The sequence below is a fragment of the Zootermopsis nevadensis genome, unplaced genomic scaffold (genome assembly GCF_977971745.1).
Source record: "Zootermopsis nevadensis isolate Lab colony 2312 unplaced genomic scaffold, Znev_1.0 Znev_ptg000022l, whole genome shotgun sequence".
In the NCBI taxonomy this organism is placed as follows: Eukaryota; Metazoa; Arthropoda; class Insecta; order Blattodea; family Termopsidae; genus Zootermopsis; species Zootermopsis nevadensis.
The window spans coordinates 20,142,614-20,155,713 of NW_028259154.1; the positions used below are offsets into that span (position 1 = coordinate 20,142,614).

At 39.0% G+C, this 13,100-nt stretch overlaps 1 protein-coding gene across 5 annotated transcripts in view; it reads left to right on the forward strand.

Moving 5' to 3' along the window:
* The first annotated feature begins 7,108 nt into the window (after positions 1-7,108).
* Positions 7,109-13,100, forward strand: part of kug (FAT atypical cadherin kugelei) — a 488,225-nt gene continuing 482,233 nt past the window's right edge. For all 5 annotated transcript variants that reach the window (XM_087353699.1, XM_087353698.1, XM_087353702.1 and 2 more), the window contains exon 1: positions 7,109-7,492. The gene's annotated coding sequence lies outside the window, so the exon portion shown is untranslated. The remainder of the gene's footprint in view (positions 7,493-13,100) is intronic.

A 13,100-nucleotide genomic window follows, 5' to 3' on the forward strand; every position in this document is an offset into this window, starting at 1 on the left:
TGTGACAACCCTCAACCTGGAGGACCAGGGTACCCGTCTTAGTCTGACCTGTCCCCCCTCGACCAATCTGGCTAGGAAGGCCCTACCAGTAGCTCTTGGGGCCACTGAGGTACTCAAGCCCCACCACCACGACAAGGTGCAGGTACCATTAAGTGGGGAAAAGAATATCTACTGTTGTAAATATGCACTTTATAAGTTCTAATAAAGTCCTGAAGTAAGTATGGTGGATTATATTAGTCATGTACCCCACGTCTTGCTACTTATATTCTCCCGTGTGCACACACACATGACTTTGCTCCAAGCGCAGATCGAGTGAGATAGAGAAAATTCAATATTTGGTCTTCACATTTTGCTCTCTCAGCAAGTCAACTTTATGAACACTCTGTGACCTAAATGTAATTGAATAATCGTACATGTAAATTCTCACACTACTCTCTACCAATTAAATCTCATATGTTTTAGTTAAGTTTCTTATTTACCGTCGATTTGACGAACAGCATTCCCCATGACTGTCGTAATGTCAAATCGCATCAAAACCTTTAAAGACGTAAAGGAGTAGTGTGGCACAAAGTAACCACGTACTGGATGCTTTACCACCTGGCAAACATCATGCGACACACGCTGTAGATAGGAGGCTGTTTGTCTACGGTTATCGTTTCAGCCAAATATTTGTAATTCTTGTAGTTCTGTTTACTTAGTGTAAGAAACTTCAGTTTTCGCTTTCATTTTCGGAAGTTACGTAGGTCGGCGTTTCTGTTCTGCTAAACCAAAATTGATGATATGACGGTAGAAACAAAAGCGGTAAGCACGAAAGGAGGGCAGGAAGGCGTCTTCAGGTCTCCTCTCGTTGCCTTTCCAGCTCTCTTACTGACCGAAGCTGATTGATTGCACCAAGAGAGGTTTCATGTCGTGTCACATGATGGACGCGGGAACAGGAATTCCGTTTTCAGCGATTTACACAAGAGTAAAGAGCTTTCCGTGTCACTGCGGACGGACACTGGAAACCGATCCGGTCACCTATCAGATCCCATTTGGTCTGCTTGTTGCACAGCGCCTGTACTGCTAATAGAACACTTAATTTAGTAATGAATAAAATGTACTTGATAGAGTTTAAAGATTCTGTACTAAAAAAAATTTGTTTCACAGTACAGAATCTGTCTTGAAAATTTAATACTTCATTTAGGTGATTAAGAAATACGAGTGTCCTTGAAAGTCGAAGATTCATTACTGTGTTCAAAAATAGCGCAACACTGGATCCTGTATCAAAATACTTGAAAGCAGCCACAGTTTATCATATTTCTGCTCTTCATCTACGGTCAGTTCTCCCATATTCTCTCTTTCTTGCAGATTTTACTGCAAAATAATTACATGCATTTCTCGTTTCCCACAATATGTTACATTTGCCACCCATCTCATCTTACTTTGTTTAATTATTATAGTAATAAAAAATGGAATGAATAGATCATGAAGCATCTCGTTTTGTATTTATTTCATCATTGTTTTACTCATTTCCATTGGGTTTACACACGCTCCACGAGACACTTATGAAGTCAAATACGATAACCGGAAACCGATCAGGATTCGAAGCTGGAACCTTTCAAAAATGAGCTAGACACATTACCGCTGAGCTCACCTGTTCGGACCGTCAATTCGTAACGTATAATCAACTGGATTAACGGGATTGGTCACTTACGTTTTGTAATTCTATTTGAAGTATGAACAAAAAATGTCAATTTGCATCACTGAGGGAAACCGTGTAAGTTTTCGGTTGTGGATACCCCACTGACGACTGTTTCGTATTGTAAAGGTACTCTCTTAGCCGTGAGGTACTGAGAAAAACATGAAAATCCTCCGTCCAGAACCGCTTGAATACGAAATCCGAGCTGTGCCCACAACTTCCCGTGTCGTCTATTCTTTTACGGATCAAATTCAAACCCGTCTGTGAAAAATAAATCGATTATTTAACGCGACCTTGGACATCCCTGACAGACGTGTAATAAACAAGCCCCGTTCTGACGCTGTTCTGCAGTAACAGGTGACACCTTGGACCACAGGCTGCAGGACGATGCCACACTGGCTCCGGGCGACAGCCGACATTCTTGAAACTGAAACTTTAATTACGACGAGCGATGACAAGAAAAGCAGAGAGAAGGAGAGAGTTAATTTAAATCAGTGACATCAGCAGGAGAAGGAATATTAGGAGATTCTGTGCCAAGTGCCACGTGGTCTTCTTGTCTCTTTCACATTATTATATTATATTATGTTATAATGGTGTTGAGATTGAAAACTTCGAGTCTGTATTGTACAGCGCCAGTACAAGTGTCGCTGGATGTGCCGACCATTCTTAACGCGGGCCAAGGCCGAGTAGAGTGAGGACTTGGTAAAATGCATATTTATGGAAGTGACATATACTCGACATTAATTAGGCTAGTTCTTGTCTGCTACATGGAGAGACTCCAAGGGAAACATAATTATATTCTCTCTCTCTCTCTCTATTTTTGTATCTAGTATATCACGTGAGATAGTTGAACGGAGCTGAGTGCAAAACAGGAAATACCATAAGACATGTTAATTTTAAAGGGTTAGTAATCGCAAGTACAAGAAATTCAATTCATTTATTTAAGTGCTTTAAAACTGCCAAAAAGGCCAATAACTGCCAAGCACTAAACCAGAGTACAGGATAAAATATAATAAGTAATTAATTTATTTCAATAATAATAAAAGTAAAAGAAAGAAACAAGTGAAACTAAATATTAAATGTACCATATTAATAATAATAATAATAATAATAATTCGATTCATTTATTGAATAATATTTCACAAATAAATGGGCTAAATACGATACCTAAGTAATATAATTCAATTTAATAATTCTAAATAAAATATATAATACTAAATAATAATAATAATAACAACAATAGTTCAATTCCTTTGTTGAGTGTTTGCCAACAGCAAAGAGCCTATGACAAGCAAACACTAATACAAAGATAGAAATTTGATAAAAAGAAAATAACCTACCTAGGTAAACACTAATATAAGTGTAAAACACTAATAAAATATAAGGAACAAAATAAAAACATAAATGTTCATATTTATAGCGGGATGAATCCTGTATCTGTAATTTTAATTATCTCGTTTGTCCAATTTGAGTGATACTTTGATAGAATTTATGGTAAATGAACAAAAAAAAAATTATTCCTAAATCCTGAAGAAGGAAGCCGCTTTGGAGACCAGGTCGTAGATGGGAGATTTCTCACGGACTCTGCGTCGTTTCCACCACAGAACTTCAGGCTACTATTATATTTCTTTTATTGTAAGTAACGAATTATATTACACAAAGGTGTGGATGTAGTGTTGTATACTTCGTTCAAAAGTTATTTGGAGGAAGAAATATAGACACAGTGACGCATAAGAGTGCATGACAACGCTATAAGCCTTCCTTTCCTTAAAAAGTAATTAGGCCAAATAGTTGTGTCATCTCTGGCAGTTATTGGCTCAGCTTCCTAAACAGTTTCTTCCAACAGGCCTATGACCCCTTTTTATGGCTTAATCCATTTCGTGACTTGCCTTTTCTTCGGAATATTCTTGTATTTAAAAGCTTAAGGTACAATGAAAGGACTCTTAGTTACACAATCATATAGAGTAAATACACTTCAGAAGTATAAGCTTAAATGTTGTTTCACGCATTTAACGACTTCTGCACTTAATTTACAATTAGAACTGTAAAAAGAGAGACGTTTGTTTATCCAAAAGGCAAGATTAAATTAGAGCATGTTTCATCTCTATCACTCAAACTTGACTGTCATTCGAGACGCCAGGATAAAGACCCCATTTACATAGCCTACCACTTTGTATATTATTTCTATGGTGTGTGTTAAAACGATGAAATGGTATAAAGAACTCTGTTAAACAGACGCGAGCATGGAGCTGGATTTGAATGATTATCTTCGAAGCGCATTGCAGAAGCTTAGGCGGGCAGGCAGGTAAACGTGCACTAATCCTACCTATAATGCCCCGTAAAATAACAGTCTGTCAGAAATATGAATCCTGACGACACAGTTAATTTAGTTTCCGGTTTACTCAAACCACTATAATAATGAGTTCTCTCGCTCATTTTGCGTTTGAAGGAATACGTAAATGTGATAACTCAGTATGAACTCCTCTAAGCTCTGGTCCTACAGGTCTCATTTTAACATACTGTAATGTTATTACTATTATGAAAATGAGAAAAACCAGCGAGAGGAAATAATCACAAAGTCTGTTTACTTTGGGTATGCATATTCTCTTTCGACACTAATCTAACCCAGTAAGTACACTACAATTAGAATCAAGTTACAGAATCTTTTCAATAAAACTGCCTTAATTATATAACAAGAATGTATCAGCTACAGAGGAAGACGTTAATGAATTTTCACGAGATTATATTTAGGAAGACCATTGATTGTAACTATACATTTTTCCTCAAATACATAGAAAATTGCTGATTCTGTAAAGGATTATGACAGTGACTGATTCAGTTGGCCAAGTGTGTTGATAAATCTTTAGCCGTTCTTGTATCTTCACACGTATGTTGATGTCCTTTCATGTTTTATTAATATATTTATTTAAGTGGATACATCTGTAAATATTTTTTCTCATGTTTCAGTGCATTAATCGAAATAACGTAATTTTCTAAAGTTGTTTTTGTTGTATAATGACCACCTTCAAGTGTACTGTGCCAGTCCAGGTTCGTAGTTCGATTCCCGAACGGGCTGAATCTTGAGATGAAAAGATAAACCAGACTTTGGCGCATTAATCTGGTTTATAAAAAAAATTGATAGGCAGTGTCGGAACACTGCCGCAGTTATTTTCGTGAAAACGTCAATCGTGTATAGTTCTGGTTGTACTTTGCCCTCATATATCGCGACATTTTAAGAAAATCGGGAAATATTCAAACTTTTTCAAATTCACAGCCTCGTATCTTTTTGAGTTTTTGAGACACACACTTGGAGGCCAAGATGAGTTGTAACATATACACTCCTCTTCAAAACAACACTTGGTTCACTCGGATCGGATAATTAGTCTCTGAGATATGATCCCGTTTATGGACACGTGTCGAATCCGGAAAGTCGAAAATCGTGAGTTCACTTTGCGCGTGCGCAGTTCGCGACGTTCGGCCGCCACGAATGTCGGAGCGGTACTGGCACAAACGTTCATCCTTCCTCTCTAGAACGAGACTATGTCTATTTTTAGCCGAGTTATTAAAGTTTGAAATTACTTCGACAGAAACTGTCGCTCATTTGGGCGCGATTGCCTCCCCACACCCGGCATCGATTTTAAAGACGTTTTCACGTCAAAACGAAGGAGGCGTGGTTAGATGGTAATTAGATACGCCTTATTTCATCCAAATTTAATTAATTTCGTGAACGTTGGCATTGTTTAATGTATCAAATTGGAAAAGAGAAGCGACAATCAGTCGTTCTTTCCAGACTTTCCGTCTAGCGGTGACATGACTTCCACAAAGCTCTAGCACTCGTTAAACTTGTTTACGAGGCGAAAAATTAAGCCTTTCAAGATAAGGAATGATTATTGTCAAAGAACGGTAGCTATGGGGCGACGGATAAATGAAATTTGAATATGTCTTTTCGGCCTGTTTCTGACGTCATGGGGAACGAATCGGATCTCCGTATTCAATTCAAAATTTAGTACAACTACAGGGTTAGGGGGTATTCTTAACCTGGCACTTGTACTGTTCGGCTGCTTACGTTTTGTTCTCCAATCGATCAGACACATTCTACTTGAACCTAAAAATCTAACATATAAAGACAAACATCCGAATCATCGCGCTGTCTTACATTAAGTGTCTGTATGTCTCGAGTGACAATAAAAGTGTACTTCTCCAAGAACATCTCAGTGTCGTCTATCAGTTGCCCAAGACAAGAGATTTCGCTTCCTTTGTGCTTCAACCATCGGTTTCCCCGTATATTCCCTGAGACTCTTGTTCACCGACAGAACCCGCACAAAATATTCCTTTATATCCTTCCACCTACCTAAAAATATATCTTAAGTTGTAACCGCAGACAACCGGGCACGCTACAGGATTTGAACCCGTGGCAACTTCCGTGGAGTGACAAGGCAAAGCGGAAGGAAGGTTACAGTACCCTTCATAATAATAAGATTGATTAAGATGAAGAAGAATTAGATGAGCCGGACATGTAGCACGTATAATAACTATATGAAGCAGAGATCTGCTTGGGAAAATGATTTTACGATCAGAAATTGTTTTCGTCTTTTGTTGAACCCGAAGTTCCTTTGCCTGTTCACAAAATCTCAACACCAGTACCTGTCCCGTGCCAAATGAATCTAGTCCACACTCTCCAACCTTGTCCTTAAGGTTCAATTTTGATATTATTCTCCTCCCATAGGTCTTCATATCTATGGTTTCCAAACCGAAATGTTGCATGCATTTCTCATTTAAATCATAGTTGCTGCATGTTCTATGCATATCATCCTAAATGTTTTTTTATTATCTTTTGTTTCTATTTCGATAATATTGCAAATTGTGACGCTGTTCACGGATTTATCTCCAACCTCCCATAATTTCATCTCTCTCGCGTCGAAGTTCTGGAATGTGGCGCCTGTGTGGTTTGCAGACCACACGGCCGAAGACAGCGATCTTCATATTCTTCGCCGTGAGAACTTCAATTCCCATTCTTAATCTGTGTTGCTTCCACAGAGACGCCAAGTTTTACACCTTCAAAAACCGAGCCACATAGTACAAAAACAGAACGCATCAACGGCGGAGACTCATTCTTTGCGTCATGTGACCTGCGATTCCAGTGCTCCTGCGGTTCAAGGCGAAAAACTGTGACAAATACGTACAAACAAGGCGATGAGTGTCTGTGACATACTCATCTTCGTTCTTGTTTGTTTCGCACCGCCGTGATGGAACTAACACCTTTGAAACGTCCGTAAACGCCTACCAGACCACACGGCGCAGCCATCCTCAAGGTCTTATTAAAGCTTGCCCCTGTTTGTCCGCAGTCTGACGGCCGCCCCCCGCAACCAACTGCTAGTGAACTCGTCTGGCAGCCCAGTACAGGTTAGCGTGCCGACCGTCCGCTAGGCTTCGCTCTTCAGTCAGTAGGGTTGCGACAGGCGACGTGTCTGGAAGCCGGTTGGTTAGAGCTAGGGCTCACGTAACGCGATCAAATCCCGCTCAACTCGTTCTTTGCACAGTTTTTTTCAACACGACACTAGTGACATATATGAATAGGAATTGCGTAAGTGTTCTGATATTTTGCGCATTTCATGATAGTTTTGAGAAGTGTTTGAAGTGGTTGTTTTGTTGTTAGTCTATTCCTACATATTTTCTTAATACATATTGTGGATGAAGAAGATACCTCTAACACGCAGTTTAAGTGTATTTTTTGTGGAGGGAAGTTGGAGAAAACGTTCTGAGGTAACCGAACCACTCATCAGGAATTCAGAAGAAACGGATGTCGACAGTAAGGTAAGTGGGAGCATTTCCATTATATTCTAATGAACCGAAGAATGTGGGCATCTGGTCAGACTGGAAGCGGGGAGATTGATAAATCATTGTGATAGTTTTACATCCAACAGTTCTGCTGCACGCTTTCGTGGGAGAATGTTAGAATAGCACAAATTTACGAATAATTGAACAGTCGTTTGTTCAACGGCCCTGCCTATGACTTTGAATGTTGAGGTGGGAGGAAGGTGTTTTACTTGTTTTGAGATACTATCCCAGCATTCGCATTCTTGGACTATGGAGAATTATGAATCTCAGAAATGAAATACCTTAGGGGGAAAAAATCGAATGTGCTACGCGGTGAATACGAATCGGCCATGCTAACCACTTACATGCACATCTTCGTAATCGGGAGGTTAATATTGAATACCGTTACGAGTGCGTTTCCGCGGATTGTGCAAAGTTGCACAAAATACACATTTACAAGTCGTGCTTCGTAGTATCGGTCGTTGCCTGTGGGTAAGAAACAGGATGACTCATGTACATTCTTGTGAACAGAAGAATAATAGGACCGCATCTGTATCAGTGGCGTGACGTCCTTCCTTTGTTCTTGTTTATTCTGTAGAATTTGAAGTTGTTACAAAACGCGAATGAATAATAGCGACAGAAATGCAGCTTGATTGTGCAAGCCGACTAAAGTTACAAAGAACTTGCTAGTTCTGACTTCGGATTGGTGTATTTTACACTTTTTTCAAAATTGTCTATGGATTTATGTATTGTGATTCGTGTGAATTGTTTCTATCTTGAGGATAGCTGTCATTTTGGGTTGTTGCGCTCTGTAGTCTGACAGAATTTTACCGACGTTTCAGAGGTGCTTGTTGCCGCCATCGACACCCTGAAACATCTACCATACTACAGCAAGCCGGAAGACGACAATTTTCATATTAGCCGCCAGCTTTCCGGCATATTGCGCCTGTAGTATCATAAGTTGACCAACGTTTCGGAGGTGCGTACTGCCTCCGTCATCAGGACGATGATGATGGCCATCTGTATTGCTGAAAGCTGCCGATAGGTGTTCGAAAATTTACAATGGCACTGAGCATTTGGGGAAACTTCAGTGTGTAATATATACACGTCAAACGTATGAGAGAGCAACATGAACAGAATGATTTGCACAAATTCACGACTGTCAAATGAGATGATTAGAAGCGATTAATTTGTCATCGGATAGCTGCTAGTGACGGTCCCTGGTGAACAAGGTAATGAACTTTCGGGTTCTGTAAATATCTCTCCATTCTCGAGGACTTTGCCCTTTTATAGACAGTACCGTAATTTATATTGGTGTATAGTTGCAATCAAAAATGGTATTTAGGTAAAAACACTTCCCATAAACATTTTATATTTCCCATAATTAAGCTGCTTATTTATAAATATATGATTCGCTGTAAAATGTGTCATAAACACTAAAATAAACTAAATTATTTCACATTCGTCATGTTTTTGTTTGTCTGAGTATCGTTTAGGTGGAGTTCATGAACTGGCGTCCACTTGTTTAATGTTTTTAGGAATATCCATATAATTTCTGTACCTAACCAAATGCTTTCTAAGAATAGGACTCTGCCAGCTGACACACGCTTGGCGCTGGTTCACTTTGACCAGCTTGCTGTACCACTCTCTCTTTCGTATGTACTACGCATTTCAAAAACGTTTTGTATCCTCAGGCTATTAAAAATAATACTGATAACTGTACACAATATATATTAATGATTCTAAAAGGACTTTACAACTTTGAAGGTATCTAGAAATTTAATCAGAAACCTTACATAATCGTTTGAGGTGTCAGATTTCTATACACTTTCAAAGATGTAAAGTCCTTTTAGAATCATCCTGTATATTAATGATTCTTATCGATATTAGAATGTAATCGAATAGCTTGGGAACAAACTACTTTTTGCGGCCAGATATCAAAAGCTTTTTCAGTTCCTTGGTGTAAAGAGGAGGGTTCTGAGGAATATATTTGCGCCCAAGAGTGATGAACTGACTGGAGATCGCAAAGAATTACACAGTCAAGAGCTTAACAATTAGTGCTGTTCCCGAAATAATTTTGGAATAACGAAGTCGACGATGAAGTCGGCAGAGTGAAGATCAGAAATTCGTACGTTTTGTTTGGGAATCCAGAAAGGAGAGGCCAACCTGCGGGCTTAGGTGTAGGTGCGAGAATAATACCATTAATGAAATTAATCGTAGGGAAATGAATTTGGGAGTGGAAACTTCTCCCTGTTGTTTATTATTATTGTCATTATTTTATAAGTTTTTTGTTTTGTTTTATATAGTATTATTAATTGAATTATATGACTTAGGTATATTTAGTTCATTTACTTATTAATTATTTTGCGTTAAATTAACACTGTACATTTATATATTTAGTTTTTTTAATTGTATTGTTTGTATTGTTAGTGCTTGGCTGTTATTGGCCTTTTTGGCTGTTGTTAAGCACTTTAATAAATGAATTGAATTGAATTATTATTATTATTAAAAAATTATATTATACTTTCAGAACCGGTTAGGTTTTAGGCTCGTAAAGCCAAATTCATGCACTATAGTCCAATAATTGGTATTCCTTCTCTTTCTGGAATATTCTGGTGCATCTGTGTGTGCAGCAGTGCATCTTTGTACTTTAATTAACTGTGGTTAAAAGTTCTTGTACCGAAAGTTCGCGTGGTTTTTCAGCGTTATTAACATGCATTCAGATTATCGACGGAAACCCTTTAATGGAAGACTACTTGGGAGATTGAACGTAGATCGTATGATACAATACTAAAATGGATTTTAAAACAATAAGCGCGTAGGGACGTGCACTGAATTAAACTGGCTCAGGACAGGACACGGGTTCCATAAATGGCGATGTTATTTATTAACTAGCTGAGCGGCTATAATTTACCTTTTCATGGTGTTATAATTGGACGATGTACAGCTTCCTAAAATGTTGTTACTTATCAGCTCAGACGTAAAGTCGTATTTAAAAATGTGAAATAAGCACATGCTGAGACAGTATCGAAATCGAAAATTGATTGGCTTCTTGTCAGTGTAAAAGTTTTTAAAATTGTAGCTATAACTCTACTTGATTGATGATGTGGACTGTTCAATAATTGATTAGCGTTTTTCTTTCTAAGAACTGGCGGCAGGCCTATGTTATTATTTATAACCTTCTGGATTAATGCATTGGAAGTAACGCATTCTGTTGGATGCTGTACCCGGTATGTGTAATGTTATAGTCTGGGTGACAACTCATGCATTGGTTTGTTGAGAACTCGTGGTTTAATTTTGTAGGCTTACGCCTTGCTAGGTTTGTTCAGCGGGATGCAATTTGGCTTTGGTATACTATACTCGTAAATAGCAGCCTCGAATGCGAAATTGGCTAGCAGATCAGGTTCAGTTACCGGTTAGCTCGTCAGGAATTAGCAGAGGATGAACTTGCAGGTTTCCGGTCATGTCAGACACAGCTTTTATATTGTTATATACAACTGAAATATTATATTATCTTTGCGCGTTCTAATTCTGGTTTTTGTTTGTTTTCCTTACCTAAGCGGCTAGACCAGCTGTTCAGCGACAGAGCTGTCACTGTTCTGTATCCATGGACTGTCTTCCGTTTTGGTACAGGTGATGTGGAAATTCGGTATCTAGCATTCTGGAAATGAAAGTTTCAAAAAAAAATGCATCTTTTGTCTTCATCAAGCTTTCATTCAACAACTCTAAAACGGCGTCAGAGATATTTGTGGAATTTGATACTGGACAGTGTTGCAAAATTTTGTCGACACTTTCCAATTTTGGTTGAAATCTGACAAAAATAACGGTCCCTTGAGGGCTATATGCGTTTATGTGTGACGGAAGTAAGAGCAGCCGCACACCAACTGCGTCAAGACAAGCATCAAGACATGAGACAAAAGACGCAGTCTTGCTTCATTCGTGATTCAGACTCGAGTCCGCACACCGAAGTAGCACGTGTCTGCGTCTTATCACATCTTCTCTAGTTGATGACATGACGTCGTCCAGTGAGGAAGATATTTTAATGTACATGTGGTTGAAAGTACGTAAAGGAAGGAAAAGGAAGTGGATTCATGCCTTTAATGAGTCGTGTGTTCAAAATGGTGCGTACGTTTTAGCGCGCGACTTGTTAAACGATCCGGTGAAATTTCCAGTCTTATTATCGAATGTCCCCAGAATCCATTTGTGTTCTTACTTTTTGAAACCAAACGTAGCTCTTCATTGGCAGAACAAGTACACTTTAACATAAATCTTTTCGTTTTATTTGTGAGTGAGAGCAGACTTGTACGAAACGAGCTTAAGCTCAATGTGTATAATAGTTAATTCAGTCATTAGCTCATTAAAATAAAATTAATCAGTGCACTTACCATCTACGTTTACTTCTTTTGAAACTGCATGCCAAGCTTTATCAACAAAATAAATCTATCTCTATAGTTAGTTGTTCAGTAGTCTTTGTAGGAAAGGGTCTTAACTATGAGGAAACTGACATCCTGAATTATTTCTCGGTTGAGTTTCCAACATTTTCTTGCATGCGTTTTGTTCAGTCGTGGTTCATTGCGAGATGAGTTGAAGTTGAATTGCAGTTTCCAGGTGCCTCGGAGCACATCTATCCCAGGTGTCACGTGGGGTGTGTGTAGTATTATTAAATGCAAACCCCCCCCTCCCCCGCTCCCGGAACAATCACACCAGAATGCGAAGGTATTTTGGTAATAATAATATGCCGCTGTTGTGTTAAGCAGTAAAACATTTCATATTCCCGGATCATGAGTGGTCTGACGGCGAAGTCCTATCCAGACAGAAGCATTCACCAGTCACAGGCGCCACTCACACAAAGGGCAAGGGTAAATTCTGGCGAAGCGCTAGAATTGTTTACATCGCTTCCTTTAATCTGAGATTTTTGTGTTAGAAATAAGAATTTCTCTCCTATATCTGGTGTCTTTGGTTCGTTTGTAGTTACACTGTTACGAAACTGGCTTTTGTATACCTTACAAGAACCGGCTGGAGTGTGGTTCCTGATAAGCGTGCAGACAGCGTCCCCCCCCCCCCCCCGCGTAGTGGTCATAACCTACAGTTTAATTTGACGTCAAGTTGGAGCACTGCAACAACTCATGCTTCGAGTTCGAGTTGACATTACAGCTGTAACAGTCGTTAGTGGTCAGAGCGCAGCGAATATGAATGCCGTGATATGCCCTAAAGTATAAAAATACGATACAATAAAGAGCTGATGTACAGTCATTTTTGCAATGGAAATGGAATGTACGTGCAACAGATTCGTGGGCGTCTTCCATTTTGTTAATAAGTGTATCAGAAGTGAAAAATGTTTCGGACTGAACATACAGGATGCTCCAATCAGAAGGCAGCCCGATAACAAACCAGTGCTAATGGTACAAAAATGAAATTAAGAGCTGGTCCGTGTAATAGACTCTTCCAACCTCCTCTCTGACACGATTCGCAGTCACCTTGGTTGCTAGGCCGCTTTTCACGTCAATCTCGCAAAATATGTTCAGGTGCGAACATGATTTTGGTTGAAAATGAATGTAAGATTACTTATAATAAACTGAAAATGTCTGACATGGAAATAAAATCC